The sequence below is a fragment of the Amblyomma maculatum genome, chromosome 4 (assembly GCF_055883805.1).
Source record: "Amblyomma maculatum isolate TAMU_Amacu chromosome 4, ASM5588380v1, whole genome shotgun sequence".
NCBI lineage: Eukaryota > Metazoa > Arthropoda > Arachnida > Ixodida > Ixodidae > Amblyomma > Amblyomma maculatum.
The window spans coordinates 84617287-84639990 of NC_139347.1; the positions used below are offsets into that span (position 1 = coordinate 84617287).

Genomic DNA, 22704 nt, shown 5'->3' on the forward strand with positions numbered 1-22704 from the left:
TGTTTAACTATGCTAATCCTCTGTATTTTGCTGCTCGAGGTTTTGTATAGCGCGATTCTTTGAGGCAACTTAGCCTTGTAAAAGGAAAATTTTACCTTGCTGACTAGACGCTGTGTTCAGTTCAGTGTATATCTCCTCAGTCGTTGTACTCTCATCTCCTTAGTACTTGGCCCAACTTCTTCCATTGCTTTTCCAAGGAGGGGGGGGGGGGGGGTGTTATTGGGATAAGGATATGGCTGAATATCATAGCAATAACACATCTCTCATGCACAGAGACTCTCGACAGTAGAAGCAACATATCCGCGTACACGGCAGCACACATCCATATAAATGGATCGCGTTAACAGGTCCGTTTTCTATATAGTGTAGGGTATTTCCATATGATAAGAGCTAGAAGTGTTTAATTATTAAGTCTCCTGCTTGCAGCATATCATTACAACTTTCGTTTTAGTTTCAACGGCCTCCTTAAGTGCACAGACACCGGTACAGTGATGTCCACACAGACGGTCGCTGCCTGTTGACGCTGTCCTTCGCGGGCACGTGCTGCGTCTCGGCTCCATATATCCGGCCCAGGAAAAAAAGTCTCAGAAGTTTCAGAACAATAAAATAGAGGCAAACAAGATGCCCTTGGCATAAGCAGTCTGCTTTCTCCCGACTGAGTCACTAAGCCAGATGAAGTTAGCTCCTCTTCGTGCCTGCTGTCCCCGAGGTGCTTCCGACAGAACGATGAGATCTCCGTAGCGCCTACAGTGTCCCTCGCATTTGTATTTGTTAGGGCCTCGTGTGCGTCAAAGCGCGCTTCCGGGCTTTGTGCCCTCAGGACGACAGCGCATGGGCTGCGTCGACCCGCGTAATTACTGCTCATATCTCAGAGGAAACGTACAAGACAAGAGGGTAAAGAAGCGAGGCATGCGGGGAGACCAACGCGGTCGACGGGATTCCTCGAGCCGAGGCTTACGTTTTTTTTTCTACGTCACTACTTCAGAATATAGGGCGCCCTATTACTTCGTGGAAGAGCTTTGAGCTCCTTGTGACCTCCATTGATGTCTCATATCCTGTAGTTATACATGCAAAGCAGCCAGGTCCCTCCGATAAAGCTTTTTCTCATTGATGTGATCCCTAAAGAAGCGGCTGAAGGATACACTTAACCACGCCTCATGGGTCAACTGATAAAACTACTCTGAAGGCAGACGATAGATACAGTATCCATGCATATACTAAATATACCAGGATAAGTCTGTATACAGGCTGCATCTCTCGAATAATTGACGGGGACAAGTGGAGGTGAGCACGAATAAGACGATGTTACCGCGCGAATAGCACATAAAAGAAAAACCTTTATAGCAGCCTAGAGTGGACGTGTCCATTATCCTGTAGAATATCTAAAGTCACGATGAGAACCGCCGTTAAAGACGCTTGTGAAGATAATCAACTTCATCCTGGAGCTTGTTTCTGCACTTCACACAAAACTCGGCAGAAGGCGGGTGGCGCCTGGCATCTAATATGAAAGGGTTGTTCATTTATGCACCACAACTGTGGGCAATGTTTGTATCTTTTACAACAAATTCGTCCTGACAGAGCTCGCAGTCACGGGACACATTATAATGGAATAATCAAGGAATGAAATGACGTTAACATCTAGGGGAGACCTCCACTACGAACTAGTGTGGCAGTAGCTCCATCTTAAAACCGTACATTCCTGCCCTGGGGTGATTATTGTGTAACTACTATCTACTTACAAATCTGCTAAAGTTTGGGAGAGTGTCCTAAACTTACATTACATACTACTCGAATACGCTATGTCAGACTTCATCTCGTTCAGGCGAGCCTAACAACGTCTTAGCGAAATACCAAAAACACCTTTATCGCCAGCGAATTACTGCATCCGTAACACCGGTTTCGAATCACACAATGCATGTCGAGCTTGAGGAAAGTCGTCACATATGCTCTCCTCACTTGTGAACCTTTATCAATGCCGTTTTTCGAGCATTTTTCACCCTCGGCTTCCTTCTTCGTTCTTATCGAAACATCACTATTATTTTGTTGTATAACGTTGGCTTTATTGGGGCGCGCCCTTCGTGAAATCGTATGCAAATTGAGTAGAATAAATTACTAAAACTCTAATTATATTTTTGGTACAAAGCACTCGTGCATGTGCGTAGATTATTGAAATGTACGCATCATATTTTTTGCACATTGTTCTCAAAGGTGGCATGGTCGTATCGACAGTATTTTTAAAAGCGTATTGAAAAGCGCTACACGTGTAATTCCCTTTTGCAAACTTATTTAGCTCCCCTTTTGTCGCCTTTCCACTGAATGCTATATAATATTGTTACGTGGTGAGAAGCAAGAAGGCGGCACAATATCGCGACAATGGGAACGATGATTTAATGGCTGGCTTAGCGCTAGGGCTCCTCTTATAGCACTGCCGGTCTTCTTCTTCGCAACACTTTCCGGGGCCACCGAGCGATTGTCCCGATCGGTTCATTGAAGTTGGTGGTGACGTGACGGTGAGGATGTTCAAGAAAAGATAGAAGAGAATGAGACGCTTTCCACCACGATGACGCGATGACCATGATGACGCTTGGGGGATCCGCCTCCCCTGGAGCTCTTCAGCCATCCGCCACCAAAGTATTCATGTGATCGATCGCTCGAGGTCGCGTTGGGCGGATGGGTGTGTGTGGGGGGGGGGGGGGGGGGGGGGGGGCGGTTGCGTGTTCGTGTCTTTCGGTTCTTCGGATCGGCCGGGGATTGGAGGGTCAGTTCGTGTGAGCGCCTTGTTTTCAGATCCGGGCTGGGGGCTGGGTGGCGGTATAGTTGCGACTGGTCGGGTCTGGGCAGGAAGGACTGGGGCGAAGCTGTGCGGAAATATCCCAGGGCTCTCAGTCGATGGTTTGATCTACGACGGATGGCGTAGATGCTCCAAGGTGAGGATGGGGATGACGTACGCCGCACCTTTAATTACAAGCAAGACGGCAAAAAAAAAAAAATGGCGACAAGCAAGACGGCACAACATGGGGACACGATGAACGATATAATTGTTGGCCTAGCGCGAGGGCTCCTCTCGCGCAACCTCCTATCTTCGCAACAATATACACAAACTGTTGTTTCCTAAGCTTGTTCCTGCCTTCTAGGGTAAATGAGTTCCTACCAGTAGCGAATGAAAATTTGAGTGCCACACTGGGCCTTGATATTGAACAATGTAGAGCAATGCAAGGCCACGTGTTCATGCTCCTACAGTATTCGGTAGTCAACCTTATCATGCGCTGTACGCCAATTCAAATAAACTATTAAAATGATGTTAAATTCCCAGTGATGCGTTATTATGTTATATGAAAACACGTGGTGATTCGTACAGTTTATTTCTTCTGTAGAGTGTACTTCTTGCACAAATATTTCGGAGTGCTTGCCTACAAGAATTTTTACATTACTCTACTCTCTCCGTACGAGTCGATTCTGCTCCCGCAAGTCTCCTGTTAGATTTGACAGGCCTGTGCCTTTATGTGTGTCAACATTTGTGCAATATATCATTATTAATATTATCAATACTACCATCATTGCTATCATTATTGAACCATACCAAAGAAACCTACTGACGCATTTTAATAAAACTTTGCTCGCGTGGGTTCATGGCTTCTCAAAGATATATGCCACGACATGCTATATGCAGCGACACAGAGAGCTCTACATACAAAATTGCGAGCAATACTTGTGAAGGATTCGCACACAGCGGCCTGCACACCGTCAGAGAGTCAATCGTGTGACGTAATCGACCCTGATGAGACATCTCGTCTCCAAGAAGGCAACAATTCCCCTTAGTAAGTTGAAGCGTCACGCCACCGCCAAATAATTTGCAATTTAATTTGGCATGCTACAGATCTCGGCGTTTTTATTGCGATGACTCAATGGTTAGGACGCTCGACGACTGAATCAAAGGAGATGGGTTCGATCCCGGCCGCAGCGGCTGCTTTTAGACAGAGGCGAAAAGTAAGACGTCCCTGTGCTGTGCGATGCCAGTGGCACGGCCGCTCGATGGAAGAGCACTGGGTGCGGCCTGCTGCGTCGCGCCGCCGTCAATGGGCAAGCGTGTCCTTGGAGAGTTTACAGTTGCGCCCGCTATTTCTGCTGAGGGCGCCACTGTTCGGGGACACGTCACCGCCGGGGTCGCCGGCTCTGAGCGCGCGGTTTGCTTCCTTTCTGGGCGCGTTCGCCTCGCGTCTGCGTGGTAAACGCAAACGTTTTTTTTGTGCGCGTGTGGAAGCACGTTAACGTTGTGTCGGGATGAGTTTGTTTTTTAAGGCGAAAGCCGTTCTAGGCTCTTGGAGCGAAAATCTTTGCGCAGAAGCTGTGCCTGTTATCTGTGCGTCGCATCTGTGCACTGGTGTGCCAGCCGCAAGAGTGGACGTGCAAGGAGGGAGATTAAGAATGAAAATGATTGATAGTGATAGGTAATCAATAAAAGTTATAAATGGAGATTGATAGAGGTAATGACTAATGCTAATGGCTAGTAATGATTAATAATGACTAAAATGATTTGTATATCAAACTACGACATGTAATGACCGCAATTGATTAGAAATGAGAAAGTGCTTAGCGATGTGTGGTAATGACTAATAGCTAGGCATGACTTATTATTACTGTTAATGACTACGAAATGACCAATATATGAAACGACGACATGTAATGACCACTGCTGTTTCTAAATGAGTAACCTGCTTAGTTATGTGTAATAAGGACTACAATGACTACGCAGGCAGACTCATGATGACTGAGAAACGACCAATATATCAAACGACGACTTGAAATGACGAACTGTGGCAAACGATGAGATGCAAATGATAGGAGAATAGTAGGCTTTCGCCGTCCTCCGCTTAACAGACATCTAAGAGGCCCTCTAATTTTATCTGCTGAGCTCGCTTCAGGCAAAGACAGTAGTGAGGAGTGGAAATGCACTCGCTTCCTCTGAAATGAAAGCGGCGCTGTGGTTAAAAAGTCCAGATGCTGAAGCATAATCCCCTATCAGCTGCCATTGGATTTGCTACAAGGGACAGAGTAGATTGAGATTCTAAGTTGGATCTCTCCCGCATCGCTAATGTATCGCGGATTGCTACAAGGGACAGCAGATTGGACTTGTTGGTGATTAATTATAGGTTAACCGTGCAAACAACGTGACAGGAACACAGGAGAAGAAGACGGCACAACCGCGCTAGTTGTGTCGTCCTCTTTTCCTGTGTTCCCGTCACGTTGTTTAACCTATTTAGTTATCAGGGAGCTGGCCAGTGAACTAGAATTTTTAACGATGTGTTGCGAAGCAGATGAACACGATGAGGTAGCACCAGAAGCTTTTCTCGCAGGTTATGTTATGAGAACATATAAGAAAAAGCTACGAAGGTTTTTTTTTACATAAGCATGCAATTTGTTCTAAATTTTGCCGCGCTAGTCTGCGTGGCCTTGCAAGTAAAGGAGCCTATGCATACAACATTTGTTTATACTGTTGAGACTATTTGAGCCGATGCGATAAAATGAAAAGCCACGTTCCAAGAAAATCCGGTGCCCGCTGTGTTGGTGGAAAGTCGGAAAAAAACCTCTCTGGTAAGAGGCACTTTATTTTGTGATATGGCCAGACACCTTTGGCGCAATGAGAACACATGACATGTTCAATGTGGCAGGAGCTGCCAAACCAGACAGTCAATAAGATGTAAGGGTGAAATGGGAATTATTGAAAGCAGGACCCTTAGATCCCAAGTCAGGCACTCTATACTCCTATAGGGCACGTTCGTACGGCTTCGGTAAACAGGGGCTTTATATAGCTATGTGTAGGGTGCTATTTCATATAATGTGGTGGCTTAAGGCTGCATTCTAATGATATGCGACAGAGGCAGTAATTACGGGATACGGTGCATAAGCAGGTAGCAAAGTGCGGGCACTCTAACGATGCTCCTTAAGGAGACTTAAGAACCCCAAGTTTTGTTTATCACTACCAGGTTGCTGCTTAATTTATGCGATATTTAGTAATGGATTTGAGGCGACATGTAAGTCGAGCAAGAGCCTGTTGCAGGAAATATGAGTCAACTGGACCAGTTACAAGTTAATGAAAATCAAGGACAATGGAGGCTTCATGTACCCCGCAAAGGAAGTAATCAAGCTTTGTTAGCTTACGAGCACCTTCATTAACAGGATGATGAAGTCTGAAGAGGTCCGGCGAAGTAGCAAGTTGTGTAAACTTTTGGTTTCATCATTGTTTTCTCACTGTACACAGTACCTGCAGCTAATCTATAAAAACAATGATTGTGCCCATGCTGAGGCTCTATGCGAGATATCGTTAAGTTGCTGCCCCCACTGATAGCGAGCTGGGCTGGAAATGTCAACAGTGGAGCGATGTTTATGGCTATGGGATAAATTCTCTCAAAAAAGGTTTTCCGTATGCAATTGGTACTTCCTTTTTTGTGTGGTCATTAAATAAGCGTACTCGGCTGCTTGCTGAATCTCGGCTGCAGTTGCATTCTGACGCGTGAACTTTCTTGTGATCAAAGCTAAGAGTTTCACAACAGCAACACTCGATGCGCGTTCTTCCATTAAAAATTACGAACCAGCAAAATTGTATGGGTTTGCAAGCAGCCAATAAGAATAGTAATAAAAACTTTCGGCGCATATACGTGGCCCCTTGCGGCAGACCGGCTCTATCAAGCGCGCTTACTTTGTCCGGTCATGCAAAATGCGGGAAGCCATGACGGATAGCGTTCTGGCGTACAAAGTTTAAGGTCTCCAACTGAGTCGAAGATCCCAGGTTATCATCTAGATTTAAACTAATAAACGTCTTCATATTTCCACCGTAAAATTTGTCACAATGAGATAGAAAGGTTGGTTGCATGTCGCATTTTCGCAGAGGTTGCTCATAATAGGACATTTTTTTATTGGATAGCGCTGGCAGCTTAGAACAGGTTGACATCAATTTGTGTATAAAAGTTATATGCAGGAATGAGTAAATGGTATGAAAATGACACGGAATTCGCGACATAGTTAATTAAGTGGTTATGCATTAGGCTACCATGGCAGCTGTACAGCTTCGAATTGTTCACAGCCGGGTCACATTTTCATGTGACAAACTGGATCCAAATGCAACATCACGGTAATGCGAGCTCTCCAATCGAGTGGCCTTGAACCACCGTCCCTATAAGTTTTTCGGGGTACACTCCAGTATACACCATTGCCGAGCAAGTGCTAAGTGCTGACATGGTCACACTAGACATGACAGTATATACTAATTCTTGTTGCCAAATTTCGTGAAGCGGAGATCTTATATCCTTAAAAAAAAGGCTTCTACCACGCCGACGCCTCCCTCAAAGCGCTGCCAAGCGCAGCTCTCCGCGCGCGGCTGTCCCCGAACGGTGGCGCCGCGGCGGTGGCGACTGGAAGTAGGCGCCTCCCACCGGTTTCGGGCGACGTAGCAGGCCGCACCTAGTGCGCTTCCATCGAGCGGCCGTGCCAGTGGGCAATAAAAATTTCCAAGTGGCCGAAATTGCCACAGTCCTGCCCCATTCATCCTTCATTGCCTGAGTAACTTTGGGACGTTAAAACCTATAAAACAAACTAAACCAAGCCAAGCCTTGACATCTCCGTACGTTTGCTACAGGCAGAAGAGCGAATTATACGAATTTTATTGTGAACATTGTGACCGAAATCTGTCTGGTCGAGAGAAAAACAGAGAAAAGGCACTTTTATTAAATACCTTCGCTTGAAAAAAATAATATCTTCCCTTGCTAAGTTTATTCTCAAAATGCCGTTCTTTTCTGCCTTGAAGTGACATTCTTGTTTCAAACAATATGGCTCTCGCATAAAAATTCAACTAATTGTATTTCTCATACAATGTAATTCGCGCTCTTATTCCTTCTGGGCGATTATGGTTCCAGAAGTATATTTATTTGTACCAGCAGTGGTGAATTAATGGCTACCAAGTTGGGCTGCTGATTCTAGACTTGATGTTCACTTTCGGAGGTCATAGTGAAATAAAAGAGCAATCATAAAACACGTGTGTGCTGTGCGATATCAACGCAAGTTAAGAAACCCCCAGATTACCTAAATTAACCGGGATACATACACTACTCCACCCCGCAGAGCCCATGCTTCCGCTTCCGGACTTTGAAGGTCGCATTATGAACCATTTGCTTATATGTATGTCCGCGTCCAAAATATAACAATTGCAAGATGTGCTAGTCTTTTCCACATCGACCATCGGTTGTCCCCGCTGTCCGGCAATTCTGTGCACAAGTATGTTACTCCTAGTACTTTTAGGCTGCATTTCGAGAGCAGCGATTCAGATGTTTGCACTGCTTAGCTTTGCACTGTGGCCACTTATGAGATTTTCCTTTTTGTATCCTTTACTAGAAACGAAGAAATACTATTGAGCCACGTTTGCTTCGTATTTTGTCAAAGCAAAGCGAGTGTTTCACATCTTTTCTATTCTCGTTGAAAATAAGCGGAACTGATAACCTAAATGAGTTTGTTGGACACAGTGAAACTTGTTTCCAATTAAATTCGCATCGACGCATTCCCTCATGACGTGAATAGCAAGTTACGAATCACGTTGCGGCAAGATGCTACAGCGCATGTCACAGCCTGCGTCACATTCTGGCTCAAGTCATTCCTATCGCAATTTTGACAAAGTCAGTGGCGATAAAGTACCTGGCAATGAAGCTGCCAGCTCACATATGAGTCGAGTCAAGTGACGTCATGTCACCCGCGCGTGCAGAATAATTTTCTGACCCTTTATCGCCGATCTGCTGCCGTGATGTTCGCTGCTGGGAAAGGTCATGCACAGGCTGTGTTCGATGTTTGAGGGTGACGCTCAAGTTCGGGCACCAGTAGAACACGCCTGAGTTTAAGCTGGTGCCGAATTTGGTATCCTCTTCCTTTTTTCTTATTTTCCAGCACAACACCACGGAAATGTTACTGCTGCTTTTGAAGTACTGTGTAAGAGAACACTAGTAACTGATCACGCTGGCATTTAATTGCCGAAGTGTTATTTCACGCTTCAGGACCAAAAAAAGAGATAGCAAAGAAGGAGTTGCTAGCACATCAAGATATGTATGCCGCACTGAATAGCAATCTAAAAAATATGGAACCTTGAATAATTGTATTCATCTCACTGGAAAAGATTTGCCGCTGCTACGCCATCATACCAATGGAGCGAAACTTTGTGGCTTCTCGCTTTTTGTTGCCCCATCTGCGTCTCAAATTTTTTAGTTGCATTTTTATCCGCATTTGTACATCATCGTGTTTTGTGTTTAAATACCGAGGTGGTGCTAGGCAAACTGAAAGACCCCAATACAGAATCGCTCCAAAATCGCTCTACTGCACATTTTCAGAGGAAACCGTGGAGCCGCTCTCGAAGCCGCAAAGACGCCCTTATTTTGTGATTTATTACTTTCTCCAACAATCCCACCAAAATTGTTTGGTCCCAACCCAAAACCATGAATGCTTGTACGATGCGTTAAATATACAGTATATTGATTGCAATCGTAAAAAGAAGAGGAAACTTTGTGGAAAGTTGTAACGCGCTTAGGGCCAAAACCACAAACTAATGCTTCAGTTACTCTAGTCATCCCAAATGAAATGCCTGGATGTTGAACAATCCAGAATGTACTTTTATTTTTTCACAGGTATACCGCCAGCCTTGTTACCAGGCCTTGGGGCAGGATTGGAAAATTGAAATCAACAAAAGCAAAAACAGAAAGCAAGAAGCTATAGACTCTGCAGGATAAATCAGAACAAAACACAAGAGAATATTTACGTGATGAAAGTCGTTTATCGGGAAGAGGCGGATTTAACTTATGATTTATGCCGCAGCGAGCAGAGAAATGAGGAAACCGTTGGCCAATTAACACCAACGGCGGGTAGTGCATTCCATTCACAAGTAGTACACAGAAAAAATAAATTATTAAATGCGTTAGTCCTGCACGAATAATCCACAAATGTTTTTGCTGTGATACGAGCACGTGGAGAGGCGGTTTGCCGGTAGAATATATAAACGTTTATCAATTTCCAACTGACTATTATAAAGTAAACAAAAATTTTTCAACCTATCCAGGTAACACCTTAATGCAATACTTTCGAGTTCTGCAGCTCATAGAAGAAGGGATGGGACGCGGGCCAGCTGTATGAGTTAAAAACGAACCTTGCAGACTTTCTTTGTAGTTTCTCAAGTTTTGGGATATTAGATTGTCTATATTCATTTGAGACAATCGCAGTGTACTCTAGGACGGGCCGGATAAATGTTTTGTTAACGGAATGTTTAATTTGAGGTGAAGCGTTAGCTAACACACGCCTTAAAAAAAACAAAAAAACACGTTTTCTCATTGTCTTATTGTAAATGTTATTCCACCTAAAATGTGGCATGATTATTACTTCCAAATACTTGTAGCTGGAAACGACAGATAAACACTGGTTCTTAATGTTATAAGCAAATGTAAAAGGGTTCTTTTTGCGTACTATCATCATAGCAACGGTCTTTCTAAAATTAATAGTACCAATTTGTATTTTAAGTAGAGAGGTGTTTAATACTTCCTGATCGTTTGAATTTCGTATTTCATGATAAAGAATGTAGTTGTCTGCGAAAAACCTGACCTTGAAGCGTACGTCACAAACGATATCATTAATGAATATCAGGGAGAAGAGCGGAGCTAATACTGATCCGTGTGGAATGCCAGAGTGTACGTTTGCATCTAAGCGTTTTTACTTACGTATATGTGGAAAATATCGCACACTTCTCTTTTGATCGACCAAAAGAGCCCAGGCAAAACCATCCACATCTGCATTACTAGCATTATACTCCCTTCTCAACCTAACCATTTTTCTTGCCTTTCGAAAAAGCATGAATGACACGGATGGCGACAAGAAAGGAAACAAATGCCCCCACTTGTTTAATTTTGCGTTTGTCTGAGCGGCTTTTTTACTGTTTGGAAATGCCCCTCTTCGAAAAGGTTTTCTAAGAGAAAAAATTCAACCCAAAAGCGTGGCACATGTTGTTCTATATGATTAGCTCGCATAAATCACAGCATCTCGCGCACATCACATATCCTAGGATGATCACCAGCGTTCAGATCAAACGGTCTACAGGAGTTCCACAGAAAACACAAAGTACAGCAGAATTGCTTGTAAAGTTCCCATCATCTGCATATAGTGTTCTGAAAACGCTGCCGTTATTAAAGCATGGCCATATAGAAAAAACAACAACAACAGAACGAGGAAGATGCCAACAGGATCAGAGGAAGGATCACTATCTGCGGAACTATTCGGCATTCAGGCTTTCCAATCACGCATTCTTGCATTTCGTAATCAATGCCACAACTGTAACCATTCATTAATATATATTAGGATATCATCAGAGACAGAAATAATCGATCTTTTTCAACAGCACTTGAACACATTGTCTCCATTACACTGACAGCAACCATTCTTTCACACAAGTCGAGGCATACAGGGGTCCTTAACTGCTAGATTTCTAGTTCTCAGCCAGTTGTTTTAAGCGAATGCTTCATTGAGACGGCCCTGCAGTTCATCCATGCGTTTCCTTGAATTCGAAGACAGTCACCCGAGGAAAAGCTTCTATACATCGCTGTGATGACTGACTGCATGTTTTGGCTGCCTCATTGGAATCTTCACGAGAAGCAGCCATCATTCGTGCTTTCCTGATATTAGTGCGCGAGAACTCAGGCCACAATACACTTCGCTTGCTATTGAGCTAGGCATTTCTCATAGGCACGTTACGTTGGCGCGTGTCATATCACCCGATGAATCCTTTAACGTCAGCCTGCACCTCGGAACAATATAATTCACCGAGCACCTTAGCTCTAGTTTTTCGAATCCCTTCATGGCGGGCTCTGAGAGAGGCCAGCAAGAACGCAGGCACTTCGGTACCACTACTTGTTTAACTATTCAGTCGGGAAATGTTTGGTGTGACCAAAAAGAACCCCATCCTGAAGATTAAAAATACGGTGGTCTACACTTGCCAAGACTGGCTTTTCCTAGCGTCCTTCGACACACCGACAAGACGTAACGCTGAAAGTGACACATCGAGTGCATTATGGATGACACCTTTGCTGCCCTCAGAAACACCCACCACTGCAGTAGGAGAAGGAACATCAACTAATGCCCCGCCGGGCTGGCGCAGTGGTTACGGCCCTCGACTACTGTTCCCAAGGATGCGGGATCGAATACCGGCCTCGGCGGCAGCTTTTCGATTGAGGCGAAAAGCAAAGCGACCGTATGCTGTGCGATGTCAGCGCACGTTAAAGAACCCCAGGTGGTCGAAATTCTCGGAGTCCTCCACTACGGCGTATCTCATCGCCTGAGTCGCTTTGGGACGGTAAACCTCATGAACCAAACCGAACATCAAGCTATCCTACCGTGGCAGATGTAGCCACCTGCTACGCAGGCACTGGTGCATGAACTAAATATGGAACCTTTGCATCATGAACATTGCCAGTTATGACATAGTAAAGGGAAGTTGGTAGGCATCCTACAATGGCCCTCCCTGGCCAAGACGTATGGTGGCGAGATCATCACCTCCGCTTGAATGTTATTTCAGACTGGGAGTGATAAGTAGACTTAGCGGCCATAGAAATACATGCAAGCAAAATATTTCAAAGCAGTTTTTTAATTTTACAGGGCACCTATGATGTCGCTTTTTGGTGCAGAGAAACCATGAACATCAAAAGAATAGAGTGTGAAAGTCTGAAACACAAGGTCAGTGCTCAGTATTTTTAAAACACTGTGAAACGTATCGGGGTTCGAGCTGAATAGGCAACGCGTAGAAACGCACGTAAACACATCTTACCGCAAAATTTTTTTTCGAAGTGTGTGATGAAAGGCTAGTTGGTAAGGCATTGTGAAGACATAAAGCTACGCAGGAGACTGGACACAGAAAAGATGCAGACAGGACGAGCTTAGACTAACAACTGATTTATTGAAAGAAACATTCTTCCTTCAAGAGCATAACGCATGCGCAACCAAACAGAAGTACCTTACCTTGTCAGCATAAAAAGTGAATTTCTTTCTGATACAGGTTAATTGATGCCTCGCTAACAAATTTTTCCGCTCCGTATCTAACAATTTGCGAGGCTTCAAAAATCTCGCGTACCTTCCTGTCCTTCGCGCAGCCTATAATCTTCGTTTGCTTGGAAAGCGTCGTACAAAATACTTTGTTTGTCATTATTCTTACAAGACTGGCGGTGCCTTGCTATTCTGATCGTCGTTTTCTGCGCGAAGATCGTTTATCGTGCCGTGTGAGCAATGCATGCTTCCAGCTTAGAGGTTTGCATTATTGGAGCCGCAGTATTCAAGAGGGAATGTAGCCTGTGCGGCAGCACGTCGGACATCACGAGAAGTTCTGATTGAGAGAAGCACCCAGCGGATAGCTGTCGTTTTTGAGGGGTACGCCGGTCTTTAAAATGCGCATTGATTGGCTTCAGAATGACGTAGCATACTTTGTCCCACTTGTTCAAGACAATCGCTAGCGTTTAAGCATCTCCATTTTCATTAGTGCTTTCCGAAACCGGAAAATTGTTTCGGCCTTATTTTTTTTTTTTTGCTTGCGTGTTTCTCTATGGCCGTGCCCATGACATTGTAGGTCCTACATTTTGCGATGCTTTGAAATACTTTGCCCTTGTAATGACATTTCGTAGTTCGAAAATGTGTTCTACGATGTTTATAGTTAATCTGCACCGAATGACGACATTCTAAGCGCGCTTTGAAATCAGCAATCTGTTTCGAAAGATTTTGGTTCCATGCTACCGACGCTAAGCCTTGTTTTCACCCCCAATCGGCCAAGCCTGGTGGCAGCGCCATCGCATCTTGCTTCCGTCACAGATCGGTGTTGGTCTATTAGTGGACCACGGCTTCTGCCGTGTGGACATAGGGTGGGGATACATATGACAGCCCGTCAGCTTTACAACATTGATGCTTTTCCGGCGCTTTATTGAGTTTTGGGAGCTTGCTTGCAAGATTGGCCAGTGGTGCATTCTTGTGGCTTCTACAAAATATTCGTATCCTGCCGTAAAAAACAGTGTTTGAATATGTTAATATATCGCGATGGTAACTCAGCGGCCGTAGAGGCACTTGTAAGATTTCTGTGTAGCAACCAGTCACGGCAGAGTCTCGTTTACGCATGAGCACATATTTTTTACCGGAAGTAATCGTTCCAAGAGCATACGCTAGTAGTAATTCTGCAGATTTTACCATGTTACAAACTACCGGAAGGCATGTCGGATGGTCCGCTGAATTTCGGCTCTATTTGTTTGGCTGTGTACTATAACTCATAACTGGCAATTCCTACAAAAGCGTGACCTGTAAAACTAAGAATATCTGTTATAACTTGACTCCTTTATTAAAGACTGCAAAAATATCGCGTCGAATTTTACTAAAAAAAAAAAAAATACAGGCTTTTATTTGAGTTAATAGGGGGAAATTGTGCAGTATGACACGATTGTGTTTTTGTGTCCTAATTATTACGCGTTATTTGCTGACTTAATCAGGCGGCCATGCTTCCATACTACACATAGCATCTGCTTCACACAGACAAACTTCTTGTAGTAATGCTTTTATTGGGTATGCCATTGGATACGAAGCACAATTTGTAAAGTATTTTGGCACAATGACGCCTCTCTCCTTTCCACACTCGGAAAGGTGAAAAGGCTAATCGGTTTCAGTCATCGGATGCTTGGAAGAATGCGAGTAGTAGCGCTGCAGCACTAAAAAAAATGTTATCCGCTTCCTTCCTCGGCTCAGATGCCTTTATTGCTGCCTTAGCCGTTTCGTTCGATGCTACCACTCCTGTGCAGACTACCGCGTACGGTGCATATCAGACACTGCTTTGGAATAATTTATGGCTCTGGTGAATATTAGAACCAGGTTTGATACTTTTGCTTCCGCAATGAAGCATGCTCAGTATTTACCGCGCACTCATTTCGAGTTTTGCACGCGAATAAGACCTCATAATACAGACTCGTATTATTGCGCCATCTATGTGCGCCGTCTGTCAGACGTGGCCAGTATTCGTCAGGTTGCAGCTTGAGGGTGATAGCGGCCAGCAGTGACCGGTCGGCGGGTATGGTGACTTCACGAGATCACGTGGCAAGACCAAGCTGGTAGTTCTCTCAGTTGGAATTGGGTCATCTTCACAGAACATTCAAAAGGCAAATGATCAAACAATAGTGAAATAGATAAATGGGACTGGAAACTAGACATAAAGAGAGAGAGAGGGTAAATATATGCAAGGAAAATGAAAATGAAGGCTTTCGCCTTATCGCACTTTAGTCGTCCAAAGTGCCGCACATGTCTTTTTTTATCTCTGCCAATATCGATTAAGCAATCAGGCAGAGCTCCGGAAGCGTACTAGTCCTTGCTTTTTTTATCATGACGGTAGACGTTACCACTTTCTCGTGCCGAGATTAGAGACAGTAAATGACGTTTGCCAACCGACCGATGCAAGGAAACAATGGTTACTGATTAATGGGTGCCCTCGAAACGATTTACGAACAGCGGCGCTTGGCTGGAAGTTCATTCGGAACATGGTCATCAATAAGAGCGGAGTTTTTGGCCGACTGCAGTCTAACTAAATCTTTTTTCTCCACAAGAAAATTAACTTGAGTTCTCACCCCGCTTTGTTTAGAATGCACCATCGCGAATTAAGGTTACTGTACTGAACTAGAAAAAGGATGAAAGAGTGCAATACGAGGCCTAAATCTAATAGTTTCACTTTTACTTCCTGGTTTCATTTCGTTCTCTTTGGTATAATGTGTAGAGTGTAACATCCCAAAATGTAATCTGTTATGGAGGATGCCGTAGTGGAGACATCTGAATTATTTACGCAATTTGGTGTCGAAACGATCGGGCGCCTTAACGCGGCGCCTTCTTTTTCTTTACACTGCCATGTATTTCTAGACCAACAGCAAGACGTGGACAGACCAGTGTTTACGTTTTCCGCTGGTCGTTTATTTGCAGCCGCTATAGAGGGTAGATTATTCCCGTAGGCCTGCTGTCTTGACTGTACTGATCGTGACAACATATGTGCAGTGTGCAGGAGACAATAGTCTTGGTAGTCACCTGGCGCACTGCTGGCGATCAGGCCACTCCATTCGTTTGCTTCGACTCAAGCGTTACCATCAGTGGTAACGCTATATATATAGCTTCCTCAGGGGGTGAGCTTGGAAGAAGCTTCGCTAACCCCGCTGTGTCCTCCGGGACGGAATCAGTTTCGAACACTTCAACCTGTAAAGGTGGTTTGAGATTACCATCGGGTGGAACTTGCGGAGTTCAACGATGTGTTGTGTGACCCCATGTGGGGCTGTTGGAACTTTCGAGAAGTTCAGTGATGAGTTGCCCCCAGGCTGAGGGCAGCTCGACCCCGCGAGACGGGTGTTGACTCGAGACTTTGCGCAGTCGACGAGTTGTTGACGGGCCCATGCAGACGCGTGCCGAGTAAGCAAAATAGAAAAAAAAAGGGCCACATAATGGGCTGTTGCCGCGCAAGGCGGACTTATTGTTGTCCGATGGCGGAACGAATCACTGCCACATCGCCGCAACTATTTCGGCCGTGACCCCTTTTCCCAAGCATTTCACCCAAGAACAGCCGAACACCATGCCAGAGGAAAGCTTGTAACCATTTAAAAACCGGTGGGTAACCGGCGGCACCAGGGATCGAACCCGCGCGCAAGCTCCATGCCGTCACGAAAATAGCGAGGAGGCGTTCAGACGTCAAACACGGAGCCGCCTCCACATATTATTTATCACAGAGCCATCCCTTCGTGTATGTGTGCAATGTTTGTGCCACACTAGTGCTTTTGACTAGCGGCAAACGTTTCGCACCATTTGTTTCAAATTCGGAAATTCTAAACTATTTTCACACAAGAGCAGATTTGTACAAGTGCGACCGCTAAGTGCAATGCCCAAAGTCGACCTCGCCCCTACGTTCAAGATATCAGCTTTACGATTGAGTTCTGCGCGTTTGCCTCAGACAATATTAGATTGACCTCAGCTAGAGTTTTGTTGTTATAATTTGAAAATCAGTGTGATTCATTTGCCGCAGGTACGCGTGAAACCAACGTAAACTGGTTTCTTCTCAATTTTTCTATCCAAGCTTCATGGTGACGAGCGCTTATTCGACAAATACGCGGTGACGCACAGCTGGCAAGGACTGCTACAGGTAAAACAGCGGGAAAGCCCTGGCTTCGTTAAAATTTGAAGGCATCCTTCCTTCAGAGGCACCGACATCTGCTCTCGCTGTTATGGTTTTTGTTTGAAAAGTCGCTTCCGTCTGCATCTAATTACGCTGTATCGTGCATTGGCGCTAAAAACACTGAACATTTGTGCTTCTAGAGTTGAAAAGGCGTACTTTACATTGTCAAACTCAAGTACGTACTCCGCATGTTCCCCAAAGGTGTCAATACAGACAAACCCTGCTGAAACGTTTCCCTCATGGCCGCTTTGCAAATGCCTACGATGTTAGCGCAATTCCTTAGAATTACCTTTTTTGATGTTTTGTAGCGTTCTCTTTAAATACCGCTATTTCTTAAATAAGCAATGTCTATTATTGACCTTTCACTTCACGGAAAATGTGGTGAGGTGACCATGTGAGCCAAAAATGAGGCAAGAAAAAGAGACAAACTTCATATTACAGCCTGGAACTCGGCAGAGAGGATAAAAAATTTCGAAAAAGAAGTGCTGTGTCCTTCTGCGCTCTTAGCACTGCAGCTTAGAAACGCTGCGAACAAATGTGTCCAGCTGCTTACGTCAGCAAATTAGCCCCTGACCTAAGAATGGACAGTGAGCTTTCAAGAAAGTATTTTCTATAGTTCAAGCGAAAACTGAGGAACCTCAAAAGGTATTTCAAACGAGGAAAAGTGCCATAGAAATAAAGAGGAAATTAAAAGCGCTACGTTATCTCTTGGGAGCAGAATGCTGCAGTGCTTTCACATCAAACTTTTCCCACTGCAAACACGAAACCACCGCTATCTCCAACTTTGGCGACCGCTTCCTCCCACACGTAATATGTATGTATGTATGTATGTATGTATGTATGTATGTATGTATGTATGTATGTATGTATGTATGTATGTATGTATGTATGTATGTATGTATGTATGTATGTATGTATGTATGTATGTATGTATGTATGTATGTATGTATGTATGTATGTATGTATGTATGTATGTATGTATGTATGTATGTATGTATGTATGTATGTATGTATGTATGTATGTATGTATGTATGTATGTATGTATGTATGTATGTATGTATGTATGTATGTATGTGTATGTATGTATGTATGTATGTATGTATGTATGTATGTATGTATGTATGTATGTATGTATGTATGTATGTATGTATGTATGTATGTATGTATGTATGTGCGTGTGAGTGTGAGAGAGAGAGAGTGAGAGCGAGAGAGAGAGTGAGAGCGAGAGTGAGAGCGAGAGCGTGTGAGAGCGAGAGTGAGAGCGAGAGAGAGTGAGAGCGTGTGAGAGCGAGAGTGAGAGCGAGAGAGAGTGAGAGCGTGTGAGAGCGAGAGTGAGAGCGAGAGTGAGAGCGAGAGCGTGTGAGAGCGAGAGTGAGAGCGAGAGCGTGTGAGAGCGTGTGAGAGCGTGTGAGAGCGTGCGTGCGTGCGTGCGTGCGCGTGTGTGTGTGTGTGTGTGTGTGAGAGAGAGAGTGAGAGAGAGAGTGAGAGTGAGAGCGTGTGTGTGTGTGTGTGTGTGTGTGTGTGTGTGTGTGTGTGTGTGTGTGTGTGTGTGTGTGTGTGTGTGTCGAAAACATCACCGCTTTGATACCAAGACGCCGGCTGCTGCGCGTTGTTTGAAACATAACAATGCTTTATACTTTCAACGAATGTAGCATTTCTTTGCGATGTCAGACCACGTGATGTTAGATAAAAAAGTGCATTATGCAGTATGATTCACGTGTCAGTTTTCCTCCTTTCTGCAACGTTGGGATGCTATTCGCAATTTCAGCACAGTTAAAGATTCTCATGTAAAAGGCGATGGGAACCGATTTTCGAGCATAAACATCTTGCTGCGCTTTATTTCTCATACTCATATTTCCCTAAAATTTGAGTTCATTTGTTGCGGTAGATGTTTTTAAAATGAAATTCTAATTTCTTTTAAACGGCGCTAACCGATTCGCAATATCTGACCACTAACTTCGCTGAAAACGCTGCCAAGCCCATTCAGCGACGACAATAAGCTTATGAAGTCCACAGCATTTGTGTACGCAGTTTCAGGTACTGCACAGAGTGACACTTCAATCCATTTTGAGGACGAGTCTACGAGTACGAGAAACACGGTATTTTCTTTCTGTGCAAAATCCACATGCACGCGTGACGAACAGTGCCCAGGGTATGACCATGGGCGAATAGGGACCGGCCGGGAGGCGGCCTGAACTGACTGGCAGATTCTGCATCTCTGCACGGACGGTTCAATTGCCGAGTCTATCCCGGGCCACAACACAAAACTTCTGAGCGCCCGTGTGCTCATCGTGTAGCATAGTTAGCACTCGTTCCCTCAGCGGTTCTGGGATTACAACTTTCACTTCCAAATTCACGCAACCCTGTTCCAGCGATAACTCGTCAGGACGAACATAGCATGCTTTCAAATCGTCTCCATGCTGTCTACGCCACACGTGCAATGAGAGGTCTGCCACCTGGCTCGGTGTTCTTCCTTTGAAACCTATGAAATCTCTTCAGCGGTGAGCGGAAGGCCTTGAAATACTGACAGCATTCGGATGCCTTGTCTTTCGCGGATACCGGTTGGGGCAACCAGGCATCTGCCCCTTCTGCATTCTTTCCCTTCCTAAACTTCAGCTTTTACCTGTAAGCTTCAAGCATTACAAAGAATTGTGAACGGTTTCTTGGCGTCAGAGAATGCCAGTACCTTCTTGCTGCTGGACAGCAGTGTTTTCGTATCCTTAAACGCATCACTGCATGCTTTCGTCAACGACCATTTCTTATCTTTCTTCAAAAGCCGATAAAGCGGCTCTGCTACAGTTGAGGCGATCTTAAGAAAGTTTGAATCAGAATTCCACTTGTTCAAATACGCTTTAAGCTCTGTGACGGTGGTCGTCTCTGATGCTTCCAAGATTGCTTTTTTTTTTTGCGTTCGTAGGGCAAATACCTTTTTAGTTGAGCTGTGAACCAATACGTGACTGACTTCAGAAAAACGTGGCATTTAGCCAGTGTGATATTATATTCACTGAAATGCTGTATGACACGCTCCAGTGTCTTTGGCAGTCTGCTATATACTGCCTAGACAAGATCACGTCATCGATGTAACATCCTACGTGGAGGATGCCGTGAAGCACTTCGTCCATCATGGACTAGAATATTGCTGCTGCACTCGCCTCGCCGTAAGGTAGGTGCTCAAATTCAAACAATCCCAGAGTAATGTTTACCGTCATAAATGGCCGGGACTAAGGAGTAAGCGGCAATTGCTGGTACGTTGAAGAAAGGTCTAGCACACAAAATACCTTTCCTCCGGCTAAACCTGTGTGAAAAATCCTCCGGTCTGGGTAGTAGGTATAATGATCTGTTTTCAATGAGTGGTTTACGGTTATTTTATTGTCCCCACAAATCTGATACTGCCATTTTCTTTTAAAACTGTGTCTAACGGGGTAGCCCAGTGGCTGCGCATTACTGGCTCCAACATTGCCTATTTCGACTTGCTCCAACAGTTTTTGTTCAACCTTTTTTCTACAATGCAAAGGGTACAGGTCTAGCTCGGCAAAATACAGGAACTGTACCAGGTTGCAGAACAATTTTTGCTTGAAAATTCTGTGTTGTTCCCAAATACTCAGAGAACAAGGAAGGTACGCTTCTGTTTTAGAACCGCCACTCTGTCTTAGAGTACCATCAGTCCAATTTTTGCCAGTCAAGGTTGAAACGCAGCAAGCCAATTTCGAGCAAGTAGCACTGGTAACTTGTTTCCGGTATCCATTACAAGAATTACAGGTAGCGTCATGCTCTGACCATTGTACTGAACAGCTGCGTCACACTGCCCTTTAAGTTGTATTTGTTCCCCAGTATAAGCGCAAAGCGACATTTTGCATGGCTCGCATCTTACGTGCGAAAAGGGGGACTTGTATACTTGCTCTGGAACGATTGTGACTGCTGCTCCAGTACCAATTTGCAGATGGAGGGGCGTGCCCCTAACGCCCACTTCATGAAATGATTGGTTTGAGCTAACCAAATTATACCGTTCTATCAGAGGTTTCGTCAGAATATTCGAGCACGTGCGTGCTTTTAGCTTTTGTCCTAAAACTCTGGTACATTTTACTCAAGGGGTCAACTTTTTTACACTCACGACAAACAGAATTTTCGTACCAACAAACTTCCGACGAGTGTCCCCTGCCGCATCTTTCACACTTCTGGCTATCGCGGTCTTGCTTTCTCTTGGGCTTAGCTTGCCTCGCCTCTTGACGCGGTCGACCTTTCACTACGTGCACTGATGCCTCGTCTTCTCTAGACCACATTGGCGCACGGTCTCGCACCGCTACTTCTCTGTCAAGGGCGATTCTGCATGCGCTTCGAAATGTCAAGCCTCGTCCCACGAACAGAGCTTCATGCCGTATGCCGGCAACCAGCCTAATATCTCGGAGGGCATCCTGTAAAACGTCGCCGTAGTCCCACTTCCTGGCTAAGCGTTTAGGTTCGACAACGAACCCTTCGCCGCTTCCACCCTCCTGTTGCACGCGTCACTTAAACTTACACCGCTCCGCTACGACAGAACTTTTGGGCCTGTAGTGTTCTTTCGAGAGGCTTTTCACTTCTTCATACGACGTTTCTCCCGGCGATTTAGTACTGTGATAATTATTAGTACTTGATAAGTCTCCGGGCCTATTACTGTCAAGAAGACGGAGAGGCGCTTTTTGTTGGCTATCGCATTTCCCTTTAAAAATGCTCTACGCGCTCTAAGAAGGACTCAAATTTTTGCGTTCTGTGGTTAAATTTTGGTATCCTCTCCACTGACGGCATCTTAATGAAGCACATAAGTTCGCTACTCATCCGTTTTCTCCGAAGTGCTGCCCCGTTCAGATTGCTGTCGGCGTTCCTTGTGGCCGCATTGGGCGGTGCTGTCCTCTAGGAGGAGGGACGTAGGTCAGGGCGATGCTTGTATCCGTGAACGTGTGCAGGCGGTAATCGTACGGGCAGAGCACATGTTCCGTTCCTTTTTCCTGCGGCCGAATCACGTGCTCCTACTGGTCTGCCCTGAGCGGCAGACATGGTGAATATTTGCGTCACCACCGAGTCACCGGTGAGGGCATTTTACGTCATGAACAAGACTAAAGTGATGACGTTGCACACGCGCTCAATTGTGAGCGAATTTGTGAGCGCAGCGAAGTAGGCACAAACCGCTCACAAAGTTTGTGAGCGAAAATGGCGGCTGTTTGTTTACCTCGAGAAACGCCGATTGAGATAGTTACTAAAACAGTGATGGCGTCTACGCGATCTACTGCGAAGGAAGGCATACGAAGACTCGTTTGACTTGCCGCATGAGCTGTCAGATGCTGTTGAACTCGGGAACCGCTGAAAGAAGAGTAGCCGTGCGATGACTGCCGACAAACGCGCCGATGATCGGAGGCTTGCTGGCGATGCGTCGTCACTGCGGTGGCTTGCGCGCCCAGTTTTTTTGCCACCTGAGGTTTTCAACTTCCGTTGGGAT

At 45.0% G+C, this 22704-nt stretch overlaps 1 pseudogene; it reads right to left on the reverse strand.

The window, feature by feature from the left end:
• Positions 1-12660: 12660 nt before the first annotated feature.
• LOC146191551 (uncharacterized) lies at positions 12661-22292 on the reverse strand (annotated as a pseudogene).
• Positions 22293-22704: the final 412 nt, after the last annotated feature.